This window comes from Petaurus breviceps, unplaced genomic scaffold (assembly GCF_028583685.1).
Source record: "Petaurus breviceps papuanus isolate PSGF00001 unplaced genomic scaffold, PetGlider_PUasm1.0 140, whole genome shotgun sequence".
Classification (NCBI taxonomy): Eukaryota; Metazoa; Chordata; class Mammalia; order Diprotodontia; family Petauridae; genus Petaurus; species Petaurus breviceps.
Window position 1 is genome coordinate 35,402,071 of NW_027185698.1, and position 14,165 is coordinate 35,416,235.

Consider the following 14,165-nt stretch of genomic DNA (forward strand, 5'->3'; position numbering starts at 1 on the left):
TGTTAGGCATTGATAACCTGGTATTGATCCCTGATAAAATGCTAACATGGATTTTTTAAAAGAATTTTTACAGGAACTTTGAAGAGGGGTCAGTAAATGATCCTCCGAAACTAATATGGGTCCACAAAGAACAAATCATGCTAAACTACACTCATTTCATCATTTGATAGGGTGGCTAGGCTCGTGAGTGAGGGACATGCTTTAGAATTATGTATCAGTATTCTTTTGTCAAATCTTCAAAGGACTTCTGATCTCAGAAATTCAGGTATTCCGTTTATCAATAGAGAATGTAACCCATCCATGCCTTCTCACTCTGAGCAATCCTTATCAGTGTTCACCCACAGAGTGTTCCCAAAGACTGGAGGCCACTTAAATTTCATGGCTACATCACTGGACTATCCATCTAAAAGTCTTTGTTTTATTCTGAACTAACAGCAGCACCTTCTCCGCAACTGGAGTAGCACCAGATTGCTTTTTTATGAATCACATGCACAGCTTCACTCAACCAGCATATGAGAATCCCTTATGCTCAATCTGTCTTTTTATATCCACATTCTTCTGCTTTGGGGACTACCTCCCCAATTTGCCTAATATTTGAGTTGGGGTGGGTAAATTCCTTTCAACTTCCATCCTGCCCCTGGCAGCTGGCCCTGAGGTTATGAAGGCTGCTCAAGACCTTCATTTAACAGTATTGAAGGAGAATGGTGTAGAGTTAGAGACTTCTGTCCTGAATTCCTGCAACTGTACTCATGCTCATAATTAGCCTGATCCAGATCCCACCCTCTACAAATACACACACACACACACATACACACCACACATGCACGCACACATGCACACACAGTTGTACCTTGTCATCTTTATCACATTATCTCACATTCCTGCATTCTCCTGAAATATATCCTCCTCCATTCTCTGACCCCCACACCTCCCATCAGCACTCCAGCTTCATCTAGAGCCCTGGGGTTCTGGTTGGTGAGTATTTGCCATAACTATCCTGAACAAGAATTACCATGCTGCTACTCCCTGGCTACCTCCTAACATGCTACTGCATGCATGCCCATCCACCTCCACCTTTCTACCTCTTGCTTTGGTAAGGTAATCAGATCTAAACTACCACTCTTGAAAAGGACAAATCAAAGGAGTTCCATGGCTCAATTCACCAGCCCTTTGATTTCCCTGACCAAAACACCTCACTCTATAAATGTTGTCCTTGCCCATGAGAATGTAAGGTTGTCAAAGTCAGGAATTATCTTCTTTTTGTATTTTATTCCCAAAATTTAATGCACATAGTAGGGTTTAATAAATGTTTTTTTTATTCATTCCAGTCATTCAAATTAGTTCTCTCCTATATATCCTAGGCAGAGGGTCAATAGCAAGAATACTAAGGATACTTCAGCATCTGCAACCATATTAAAAAATAGCCATAAGTGCAAGATGGCAGTCTAGTCTCATTGTAAGGTATCAATAATTGATAAAAAAAAAATCTTCCACAATCTCTTCTCAGGAGACCTATTGCTGAAGCTGTAAGGTTGCCATGCATTTAATATTACCTAGTCATTTATTACCAGAAGCTGCACAGTATGAATGCACAGTAAGTCTCCTTGTCAGAAAACTTCCCATCAAACCAAGTGAAAGAACAGGTGCACTCACACCTAGGAATCAGTCATATAATACTAGAACTTAAAAACTTGAAAAGAACCTCAAATGTTACCTGTTTTAACCCTAACCTAAGTAAGAATTCATTCCTACAATATCCTTGATAAATGGTTGCCCAATTCTTAAATGCCTTCAATGATAAAAAAAAAAATCCACTACTTACTGAAGCAGCCTATTCCACTGTAGGACAGTTCTATATCAGCATTGGTTTTTTTTTCCTTATAGTAGACCAAAATCTGTCTCTCTGCCAGTGGGTGCCCACCCATATCCTATTGCAGCTTGCAGAAAATTGAATCATCATTCTCCACTATAGCCCTTCAAAAACTTAAACACCACTCTTACACCCCTTCCCCCACCCTTGCTCAGGCTCCATTGTTTTAAGATAAACATCCCAAGTATCTTCAACCAAGCCTAATATGCTAGACTTTAGAGTCCTTTCACCACTCTCTGGCACCTTTCTTAACCAGAGACCCATGAATGTGTCTGATAATTATGATATGACATTATATTTATAATATATGTATATATACACACATATATATGCATATATGTATCACTGTATTTCAATATAACAGATTTCCTTCGCAATATTATGTATTTAATTCCATGCATTTAACAACATGATTCCAAGAAGGGATGCATAGGCTTCACCAGCCCACCATAAGGGTCCATGATACAAAAAGGTTAAGAAACCCTGTTCTAAATCTCTTCTGTCTCATCAAAGTTATTTCTAAAATGTAGTCCTTAATACTGGACACCAGGTATTCAATATTCACTCCTTTCCCTACCCGCAGCTCAACTACATAAAAGTCCATTGATTTTCTAGGGTTTCTCTGAAGAACCAGGAGTTTACAGCACATTCAGTACCCTTCCATCTCACTCCAGCAATGATTAAAGCCAAAACCATACCACTTGAGTTACTTACCTCAATATTTGAAGTTTCCACAATTTCATCGGGGCATGTACTTCTATCAATGCACATTGCAACCATTCCATGCCTTAGTAAATGGTTTGATGAGTCACTACGATCAAAAGAAAAACAAATCACCTGGTGGCCAAGTCTCCAGTCCTATGCTAAGCTTCTTTTCAACTTAGCTAGTCTGGTCTTCAGCAACAAACATATGGTCCTTTGCCAAAATTGTGCTCAGAACCTTCTCAGCCCATCATAAACAGACTGAGTTTATACTCCCCTAGCATAGCTTTGGGGAAACCAGGGATACCTCCCTAGTGCAGCGATGCAATACGGCAGGACTTTGCTGAAAAATCTTTGGTTATATAAAGTTAAAAAAAAATTGGAAGAGCTTAAGCACACACTCAAACAAGTTACCCTAGATTCAACTCCATGGACTAGTTTTGACTAAAGCTCTATACTAAAGTAAAGATAAAAGAAATACCATACTAAGGAATCAGCAGGAAAAAGCAGAGCACATATAATGAATGTAAGTAGATTAGGGGCTGGGAGAAACCTAGAAGGCCATCTGGTCCAACTTCTTCATTTTACAGATAAGGAAACTGAGGCCCTGAATAATTAAGTGCTTTGCTCACACTCATACGGCTAATAAGTGTCATAAGGTAGGATCTGAACCCAGGTCTCCCTGACTGTAAGTCCAATGCCCTATCTACCAACCAAGGAACCTGTCCCATGGAAAAGGGAGAGTTTGCATAGTGTGAAAAAAGGTCACTGGAGAGGTTTTGGTGATGATGTACAGGATAGTGGAAAGATTCAGTGTCAGAATATCAGGGGGCGAACTCTTTCACTTACTATCTGTGCAATCTTGTACAAGCCACTTCCACTTCTCTAGGTCTCTTTCCTCACCTGTAAAATGTCAATGTAAAATATTAGATGACCTCAGAGATTTCCGATAGCTATCAAGCTATATGGCCTAGGTTCAGATCTTGCCTCAAACATTTGCTGACTCTGTATCCTTGGACACCTCCTTCCCATCTGTAAAAAGCAGGGGTGGGTGGCCTAGGTGACCTGTGAGGTCCCTACAAATTCTAGACCATGCAACTTAGATTAACCTTATACTTAAGGTTGGCTTTTTTTTAACTATCAAAACAATCACATCCTTTTCCCTTCTCTTTTGACTCCTCCTTGGTTGTCTCTTACAAAGAATAATTTATCTTCCTATCCCTCTCCTTCCAAGTACTTCACACAGCATGCTGAATATAACAGGCTGTTTAATACTAATCAAGAGCTACTAAACAGAGGAATGGTTCCAGTTCTTCTTCTAATCCACTTTGACCTCAAAACACAAAAGATTTGGAGTCAGAAAACTTGACTTCACATCCTGCCCCTGCTCCTCACTAGCTGTAGGGCTGTGGACAAGTCATTGAAATTCTCTGGTCCTCACTTTTCTCATGTGTATAATGAGAAAGTTAGAATGATAATAATAACAATGACATTTATATCTCACTTTCAAGTTTGTAAAGTGCTTTATACACATTGTCTCATTGATCTTGACAACAATCCTGTGAGAAAACGGTGAGGGAGGTTAAATTATTTGCCCAGGGTCACACCACTTGCTAAGTCAGTGTCTGAACCAAGAACAGAAGGCAGATCTTCCTATATCCAAGCCTAGAACTCTATTGGTTATGCCACCAAGACTGTCTTGATGGTCCCTTTCAGCTCCGAACTCTATGATCCTACTGGTCATCAACACAGTGCTTCTCTATCTGAAAAACTCACTGATCAACCAGATTCCCTTCATCTATCTCTTTAGAGAATTCTCCTTAGGAAGGCCTTCTATATCAAATGAGATAATATATGGAAAGCATTTTGCAAATCTCAGTGCACTACATAAAATGGTAACTGTCATTGTCATCACCATCATCACCACTTCTGGTCAATTCAGCCCTAAAATAAAGAGAAAGAGAGAAAGCACAGAGGCTTCTTTTGTGGGCAACACAGGTGACTCATTGTTCCCCAAGTCTCTTCAAGAAAAAAAAGAGCCTCTCTGTCTCGTTAGCTAAGGAATAGCTCCAAAAGACAGGGGTATTGAGAAAAAGGCAGAGAACAGTTCAGAGTCTTGGCTGCCTGCTGGCAACCACTGCAACAAATTTAAGAGTGAACCCGATTCTTCCCCCACACACTCCTTACATAACCACCCTTCCCAGAGAGCAATCTCTTTCTAATTTCTTTTATTTCTTTGATCAAAACAAAACAAAATCTTTATTTTTTGCATTGGATTTTCTTAAACACCTCTTAAAATAATTTATTTGCTCCAGTAAAAATTACACCAAATGGCCTCCCCTTCCAACTCAGGAATTCAGTGCAAAGAGCCAGGATCAGCACAGCTTTTCTGATCTCATCAATAGCAAACTTCCTTTGGAGCTCACATTGCCCTTTGTTCTAAGGAGCTTAGTTAGCAAAGTCTATCTCACTTAACTACATGGATTCCAATATTGGCAGATCGTAAGCTTGAAGAGGTCAGGCATTGTTTATCTCCTCCAGGACACAACAGGCACTGCAGTGTATCACATAAATGGACCTCAGGGCCTGGTCATTATTAAGCTGCCACTTTATAACAAGAAGGGTCTACTCTTGGAATCATTTACTCAATAAAGTCAGGTCTTCTCATTTAAGGCCAAGAGAATGCTCAGGGCACAGCAGCACCTCATTTAGATAACATCATCCTGGAATATGATGTTTCACATGGGTAGATCTGCCAGATATATGAAGCTTATTCTTTAAGTATCAATGCCTTATGTGACTATTCATGACTCCTCATGAGAGCCCATGCTTTCCTTCAGGTTATTATTCCCTCTGCCTGCTCCTCCCACCCCAAGTTGTTGAAGTCATACCCACATCTTAAGGTCCAATTAGAGCCATGATTAAGGTACTGTGACTAGGGTTTTCCCAGGCATTGATTTAGAAGTGGTACTACTTCATTCTACAAGACCACTGTAACCTGATGTCTCATACCTCATGATCTACTAGTCTATAACCTTGGGGGAAGGGGGAGAGGCAAGAGGATGAAGTTAGGCAGGTCATGGAAGAGGGAAAGGGAGCAAAGTCATGGGCCAGAAGGGTGTGAGGAGAACAAGTCACCACTTCTACCGATGCAATTGTACTAATGATGTATAGCACCCCACTATCACTCCACTCCCTGACATCTTTTGTGCTTGCCATCACACACTTCTAATTTGTTTTTCCATGTGAAAAAAAAAGCCATGTTTTCATGTCTGACCTCTAAGACCAATCCAGGTACCACCTTAACCACAAAACCTTAGACTCATAGAAACATAGATTTCCAGAGCTAGAAAGTAACTCAGGAGCCATCTGATCCTAATCCCTCCAACAAGTACTTATCCAGGTCTTGTCTGAAGACTTTCAGGAACAGGAAACTCATCGCTTCCCAAGGCAATCCATTCTACTTTTGGACAACTCTAATGAGTTTCCTTCTATGAAGCTCAAATAGATCTTTCTGCCTCACCCTGACATTCTGTTGATAAATGATCTCTCTCTTCCTCCTCTGACCTACCCTGTTCATATTCATCTTTTGACACATTCATCACACTCTGCTTTTAATTCTGGTTACTTACATACTGCATACTTACAGATCTGCTGGTTGAATTAATACATACATACATGTGACAAAAACCATCCACAAATATCCTTACCAACCTAATCATGTCGGGAATAGGAGATTATTTCACTGGATATGGAGTCATTCAAAAGACTACCTTGCCATCTCCTCAGCCTCCTAGGAGACCTTGGTGATTCTGCCCATGGAGCCTAGTGAAGGAAATCTAGTCATTTGAGTAATTTTTTCAGTTGTGTCTGACTCTCCATGACCCCATTTGGGGTTTTCTTGGCAAAGATATTGCAGTGGTTTACCATTTCCTTCTCCAGCTCATTTTACAGATGAGGAAACCGAGGCAAACAGGCTTAAGTTATTTGTCCAGACACTAACAAGTGTCTGAGGCCATATTTGAACTCAGGAAGATGAGTCTTCCTGATTCCAAGTCTAGTGTTCTATCTACTGTGTCACTTAGCTTTCCCTAGTGAAAGGAGTAAGTTTTAAAAGTTAGGAATCCTGGTATTCCAGAATTCATGTTTGAAACCAATGTTGTATTTATGCCCCCCCAAAAAATCAAGAAGTGACATTCACACCTCCAGACCAGAGACAAAGACTCCTCGTAAAGCAATGCTACTTTTGGATACAAAGTTGGTGGGTCTGATATTATGTACAAACTAAGGACATTTATGCCTACTTTCCTCAGAGATTAAGGAGATATAAGGGAGAGTATTCTCTCCCTTTCCCAAATATTTATATTTTGTTTTGCTATACCTTTAAAGCAAATACCTCTTTGTAAAAGCTACCTAGTGTTGAGTTTAAGTAAAACTGGGGCACTAGTCCCAAATGGTGGGGGTGGGGGACACAGCTTGTGGGGACTCAAGCCAATATCAGTAGAGAAAAGACACCCAAACTCCTCAATCTAGAACACTAAAGGGAGATATGTAGCAGCCTGGCTCTAGGAAAGTGGACCAGGGCACACACTCCACACAGAGCTTAAAATGGCTTTATTTAAAAAGGAATACAGTTTGAGGAAAGGTTAGGAAAGACAAACCACACTAGGATGTTTCTTGCTGGGCTTCTATGAGTCTATGATTCAAATAAAAGCCTTCAAAAAGACAGACATATATACATCTACATATACATATACATGTGTGTGCATGTACACAATACACATATACATATGTATATATGTATGTGTTTGTGTGTATGTAGATATACAAACACATATATGAGTGTGTGCATATACATATAAACATATAAATATAGAGAGATGTCTTGCTGATGCCAAGCATCAGCTTTCTAGCACAGAATCACTGGCTAACTTTGGAGATCCGTTCTAACCCACATATTTCCAACAGGAACAAAGGTCAGATAACTCAGGTCAGAATACTGATCTTAAGCCTTAGATGGACTACTTTTCGTCATAGGTCTGAGAATATAATCATGGAGACGGCATCAAGTGCCTTCTCTGCTTGGTAAAGAGAAAGTTCAAGGATTTCATGCTATTGTATTGTTCTCCTAGTATATCCTAATTTGAATAAACCATTTGTGTCCTTGTGGAAAGAGACAAGAGCCAGGACTTAATAGTCTGAGAGCTGGGCAGTGGTTAGAGCCCACAGCTGTGCCAGGAACAGACTTACCTGTCTAATGGTAGACAAGTGTGTCTGTCATTTGGGTTCTGCCAATGACTAGAGATCTCAGATAAAAAACAGCCAGGAGGCATCGGGGAGGATAGAGAGTCAAAGGCTCTAGTTACATGGGAACCCTGAACTGGAAGCAAGCTGGTGATAACAGACTCAGGGGGCATCATGAGGAGGAGGATCATGAAGGCCTATGTGGCCTCTAAAGAGGATGGAAACCAAAATTCTTGGCTGGGACAGGACAGGGACCAAACTCCATGAAGGTCAGAGTCTAGCATTATAATATAACTAGAAAATTGGTTTTCAAAACCATAAAATGTCAAATCTGAAAGGGACCTTAGAATATAGGCAGAGAACATAGTATTATATATATATATATTATATATACATTATATACATCATATATTATATATACCTATAGAGAGAGAATATAGAGAATATCTATAGTAGAGAATAGTGGAATGAACTCAAAATCAAGAAAGTATAGATTCATCTCTTGCTTCAGATACTTATTTACTGTGACCCTGAACAAGTCATTTAACCTCTATCTGTCTCAGTTTCCTCATCTGAAAATCAGAGGTGATAATAGCATTCATCTCCCAGGGATACTGTGAGGATCAAATGATATAATATTTGTAGTGCTTTGCAAACCCTAAAACACTATAAATCCTAGTTGTTGTTGCTATCATCATCATCATCATCATCATTTGCTGGATCCTGAGAAACCAAAAACTTATCAAATGAGAATCAAATATGTGTAAGGCATTTTGCAAACTTAAAGTACCATTAAATTCATCATCGCCATCATCATAATCATTGTTGTTGCTGTGATTAATGAAATATTTATCAAATTTGTAATCTATCCAAATCTAGATGGCACCGCCAATGGACACGATTACAATCAGGATCTGAAGAGATCTTGACAATCCAGTAAGTCCTGGAAAACTACAGTTCAAGAGCAAAATTTGGCCCAGTAAAACTTTTTGAATCATTCTTAACTCACATATATACAAAAACAGACTGCAGTTCAAAAACAGGTAGAGGTCCATATTTAGTCCACGGGTCATAGCTTGCTGACCCTTGGATTCTAGAGCATAGGGTTAAATCTAATAAAAAGAAGTCTGATAGATATATAAAATCATTAGCTCCAGAAGTACAAAATAGAGGAAAATGGCTAAACAGCAATTTATACAAAAAAAAAATATTGGGGTTTTGTTTACTTTAAAACTCAGTGTAACACAGCAGGATACCATGGGGATTTCCATCTCCCTCTGCTTCAAAAAAAAAACCTAATATACCTTATACAGGATTTTAAAGTTTGCAAAGTTCTTTACAAATATTTTCACATTTGATCCTCACAATTACCCTAGAAGGTAGGTGCTACTATTATCTTCATTTTACAGATGCAAAAGCTGAGGCAGACAGAGGTTAAGTGACTTCCAGGATCATACAGGTAGTGTCTGAGGCTGAACTTGAACTCAGGTCTTCTTGACTTCAATCCCAGAGCTATATCCACTGAGTTATCTCTCTGCCTCTAATATCATCTTGGTATGCACTAAGAAAATCATAGCTTCCTGGAATAAGGCGATGATTATTTATCAAATGGCACCTGGAAATTTATGTTTAGTTCTAAGAGCCAGAGTTTAGGAAGAAACTAGATAAATTGTTAAAATGCCCTGAGGAGTGCAACCAGGATAGAAGGGCCTTGAGTCCATATCATAGGAGGATTCACTGAAGTAGGGATGTTTAGCCTGGAGAAAAGAAGTCAAGATAGACATGGCAGGCATCTCCAAGTATTTAAAGGGCCACAATGTCAAAGTAGAATTGGACTTGTTTCATTTGTACAAAAAAAAAAACAGGAGCACTGGTAGAAGTTGCAAAAAGGTCAATTTCAGCATGGCATCTGGGTGAATTTCCTAACAATTAGGATTAGTCAAAAGTGAAATGGGCTGCCGCAAGAAGTAGTGGGGTCTCCTGTCCTTGGAAGATGCTTAATGAACACATATTGAGTATAGTCAAATGGGAATTCATTTTGTTGTGAGTAGACTAGTTATTGATTAAGCTTCCTTCCACCTTTAAAAATTCTCCGACTCTATGAAAAGTTTAGGAGACTGGGTCAATATGCTGTCAGGACAGAAATGGTCATAAGCAGTTATTTTTATAACAAATTTCTGATAACTGCTTCTCGTTTTATCATTTTGTCTCCTAAAAGTTAAAGGCACACTATGAAAAAATGGTTACTTTCTTGTGTGTATTTTAATATGTCTAAACATTATTAGCCTTGGTTTCATCTCATAATTTAGCTCCTGGTTATTATTCAGGTTTCTTGAAGAGCTCTTATTAAAATATTGTTACTTCATTTCTATTCATTAAACTACTTGTAAGCATTCCAAAAGTGGCTCATTTAGCAACATTTTGGCTATTAAGAAGTTCTTGAAATGGGAAAAGGACAGAGTGTGCTGTGTATATAAATGACAGCCTGATTTCAGCCAAGGATTGCACTAAGGCATTCAGCAAGTTTTCCCACACTGCTTCTGCATGCAAATAAATTCTGCCCTATAACACAACTACAATTCCTGCCCAGATCCCATTTTGGCCACAAATTATTAACAGCTTAGGGACCAAGCAAACATATGAGTACGGACCATTCAGTTGGTTTTCTTTCATGATAGTAATTAAAACAACTTCCTGTCTTTCCCAAAGTATGTGAAAAAATATATATAAATAAAATTTTAGAGGTGAATAGAGCTTTAGAATATTGAATGTTAAAACTAGGCACAGTCTAGAGCTGGAAGGGAAATTTCATGAAAATAAATAAGTGTGTATTATGAAGTCAGAGACAATAATAAATACATAATTAGTACTGAGATAAGAGAAAGTAGATATGGGGTTTCCATTTCCACATTGAGATATATACAGGGAAATAGCTCAATTATTCTTAAAAAATATTCAGCACTAGAGAATACAAAAGCACAACTGAAACCGGTCCAAGCCTTCAAGAGCCTACATTCAACTTTAAGGATACAACATGGACACAGTAAGGAGGGATCATTAGAGAGAGAGAGCTCAATTAGAGGGATCTGGCAGGGTTTCCTAAAGAGATGACAACCAAACTGAGCTTTGAAGGTAAAGTTTTCTGTGCAACAGAGCTGAAGAGGAAACCAATTCTAGCTCTATGGTACAGTTGATGGAAAGACAAAAAATCTGGAAACAGAATGCCAAGTTCAGAGGACAACAAGCAGACCAGTATAAGGACTTGTGGAGAATAGGAGAAGAGAGGGAAATATAAAAGGTGCAGATTGACACTGAGAAAATGGCAAGCAAATTACATAGTACATGTAAAATATACTGTCTGTAAATTTATTGCACATGGTGACTATATATTATCTATTATGTCTTCTATACGGATGAATTCTGGCCCTATTGATAAGGGCTAAAATACAATGTAAAATATGTCAATATATTATGTTTATATTTATTGCACATGAAAATTTTCCATTGTCTACAATGAATGGATTTTAGCCCTAGCCAATGAGGTCATGTCCATTCTCGTTCATAAATTTCCAGGCACTGGCCCACTGAAAACTTGCTTCTGCATATTTCAGAGTGCCACTCCCCTAACATGACAGGTGCACCAAGAACAGTGGAGATGTCCCCCACACAGGGCCTAGGGACAGGAGGAGAATGCAAACCTTGTTATCACTCATCATTAACACCTGCCAGGTGATCAGACATAATAAGGAAACTCTAAGGGGATCTTAATTCCTTCCTTCCAGCTGGTAGGCAGACAGGACTAATGAAAAATGTGTCAGAGAGAAAGGTAATATAACATCAGAGAGGGTGAAATCTTTTTAAATTAAAAAATAGAAACAAGTTTGATCCAAGATAATACTGATTTCATTGAGCACTGTGTCAATTGGCCTGGTCACTTAAAAGTAGTATTTCCTTAGCACTCAGTCCAATTAAAAAAAAAAAAACAGATTGGATCAACCAGAGACAGTCCCATTTCCTTCATGAAATCTTTGAGGTCTGATCCAAGCCTGAGGGACCCTTTTACCCACCTCAGTTCCTGAAGTACTTAGCATTTGCTCCATCGAGCATAGACAGCACTTATTAAACTGTGACCCCATATGGGGTCTCAAAAAAATTTGGTAACACTAAAAGGTTTCTAAAGCACAACGATCAAAAATTAGTTAGGAATCGAACAAGTAATGAATTCTAGGTGTTTCTGGCAGTACCTGCCTGTGTTGTATGGCCAACTTCACTGCAGTTTTGGTTCTTAACACAAAGCATGCACTCTTTGCTCTGTGCATGCCCTCAGGCCATGCAACTCCAATGGACAAGTTTAAGAAGCCCTGCCTATACAACACCAACTCCTTACCTATAGCCACTTCTGGGGAGGGACTGTGTGTTATAAGTCTTTAGTTGCCTGTGGCATTTAAATTATTTTTAAGGTTTGCAAAGCATTTTACAAATATTATTTCATTTGGTTCTCACAACATTCCTCAAAGGTAGGAATTATTATTTTTATGCCTATTTTATGAATGAAGAAACTGAGACAGACAGAAGTTAAGTGATTTGTCCAGGGTCACATCTAGAAAGGATCTGAGGCAATATTTAAACCCAGGTTTTCCTGACTCAAAGTCCAGTGCTATACACAGCACCATGTAACTGTCCACACATAGTAGGCATTCAATAAATATTTGTTGATAACAATGTTTATTATTTGTTTATTCACTCAGCAAACATATGACAAGTGCCTATTAGGTGCCAGACACTGGTACTAGAAGAAACATTAGATTCTTTTTTTTTTTTAGATATTAGATTCTTATAATGTAGTTGGGAGATACCAACATAGAGGTATGAACCCTGATTTTGCCATCTGATCTCTGCCCTGGCCCTACACAACTGACTTACTAGTTCTAGTTGCAGGGAGGATGAGAGTCGCAAAAATTCTATGTGGAGTCAGCAAAGTAAGGTTCACACCACTGTTAGTCAGGGATTTGCTTGGATAGAGAGGCCAGACTCCCCTAACATCAATGGAATATGCTGTGAAAGGTACCAAGCTCTATTAAGGCCTTTACAAAAGCAGGATCACCTCCACACCTGGTGGGGGGGGGGAGTCCCCACAATACAGGGATTCTCATGGAAGAACTATTGATGCATTTGCTTAAAAAAAAAGTTGTTCTTAAAACCACAACTAGCTCAATAGGAAGAAAATGCTTTGAAGGCAACAATCACAGTTCTTAGGGGTAGCAAACTGAAGTAAGCAACCATGATTTCTACTTAATTTAGAGAAATAAGATTTTGCACCCTTCACAAAGATCTCCTCGATACCTCATCCTAGTTATGTGGTCACCTGGGCTTTCAAAATCCAAGATAACAGAATATAAGTTTTAGCAGGTCCTGTGTACTCAGAAAGGCTTGGAATATGGCTTTCATGATGGATTGTGTATTGAACACCAACCACTATGGCTAAGTACAGGAAGATTCACCCTTTTTGTGGAGTAGGCCATAAGAGAATGAACTATTTTGGCCACAGTAACTCATGAAATCATTTACTAAAGAAAAGAGAGGCCACAATATGGATCAGGTGAGGGAGCCCTCACACTGGCAGAATTATAGATCTTCTGATTTACTTACATGTGTCCATGTTGATTGTTCAGATAGAAAGTAAGCTTCTTGAGGTGAGGAATTGTTCCATTTTGGTCTTTATTTCTCTAGTGCCTACCAGAGTACCTAGCACAACATTGGTCCTTAATAAATGCTTGTTGATGGACTGATTGATTCTGAAGAATGGAAGTAACCAATTAATCTATCAGTAAACATGTCTTAAGTATCTACTATGTGCCAGGCACTGTGCTACATAATAGACACAAGATTTTACACGTAAAATACTCAAGGAGTTCATTCAGACCAAGCAGAGATTCTCAATCTTATCAGAAACTCATATACCTTTGTCTGGAGGCTACCTCTGTTAAGACTTAGCTTGGTTCAGATAAGTAGTAGATGTGAAGAAAAAGAGACTCAAAATTCTAAAAGCACAAATCCAGAGTCTTGGGATCCTACATCCATTCCTGCTGAGTCAACCCAAAGCTATTTCTCTTCTGAAAAGAGAATATACAGCATTTCCTTCCAGTCTGAAAGGATCCTATGATCTCCCTTTAGATGAGGTTATTCAATATATATGCCATAGAAGATTCAATCTGACATATCAGTAAAGGTGGAGCTAAGTTTAATAATCCAAAGCTTATTAAACACTGGCCATATACAAAGTCCAGTGTGGATATAGATCAATAGATAGATAGATAGATAGATAGATAGATAGATAGATAGATAGATA

General features: G+C 38.8%; 1 protein-coding gene across 1 annotated transcript in view; it reads right to left on the reverse strand.

Annotated features, from left to right (window-relative positions):
• The window catches only part of LOC138147548 (janus kinase and microtubule-interacting protein 1), a 200,392-nt gene that overhangs the window by 144,942 nt on the left and 41,285 nt on the right, over window positions 1–14,165 (reverse strand). The window contains exon 2 of the mRNA XM_069070057.1: window positions 2,585–2,681. The gene's annotated coding sequence lies outside the window, so the exon portion shown is untranslated. The remainder of the gene's footprint in view (window positions 1–2,584; window positions 2,682–14,165) is intronic.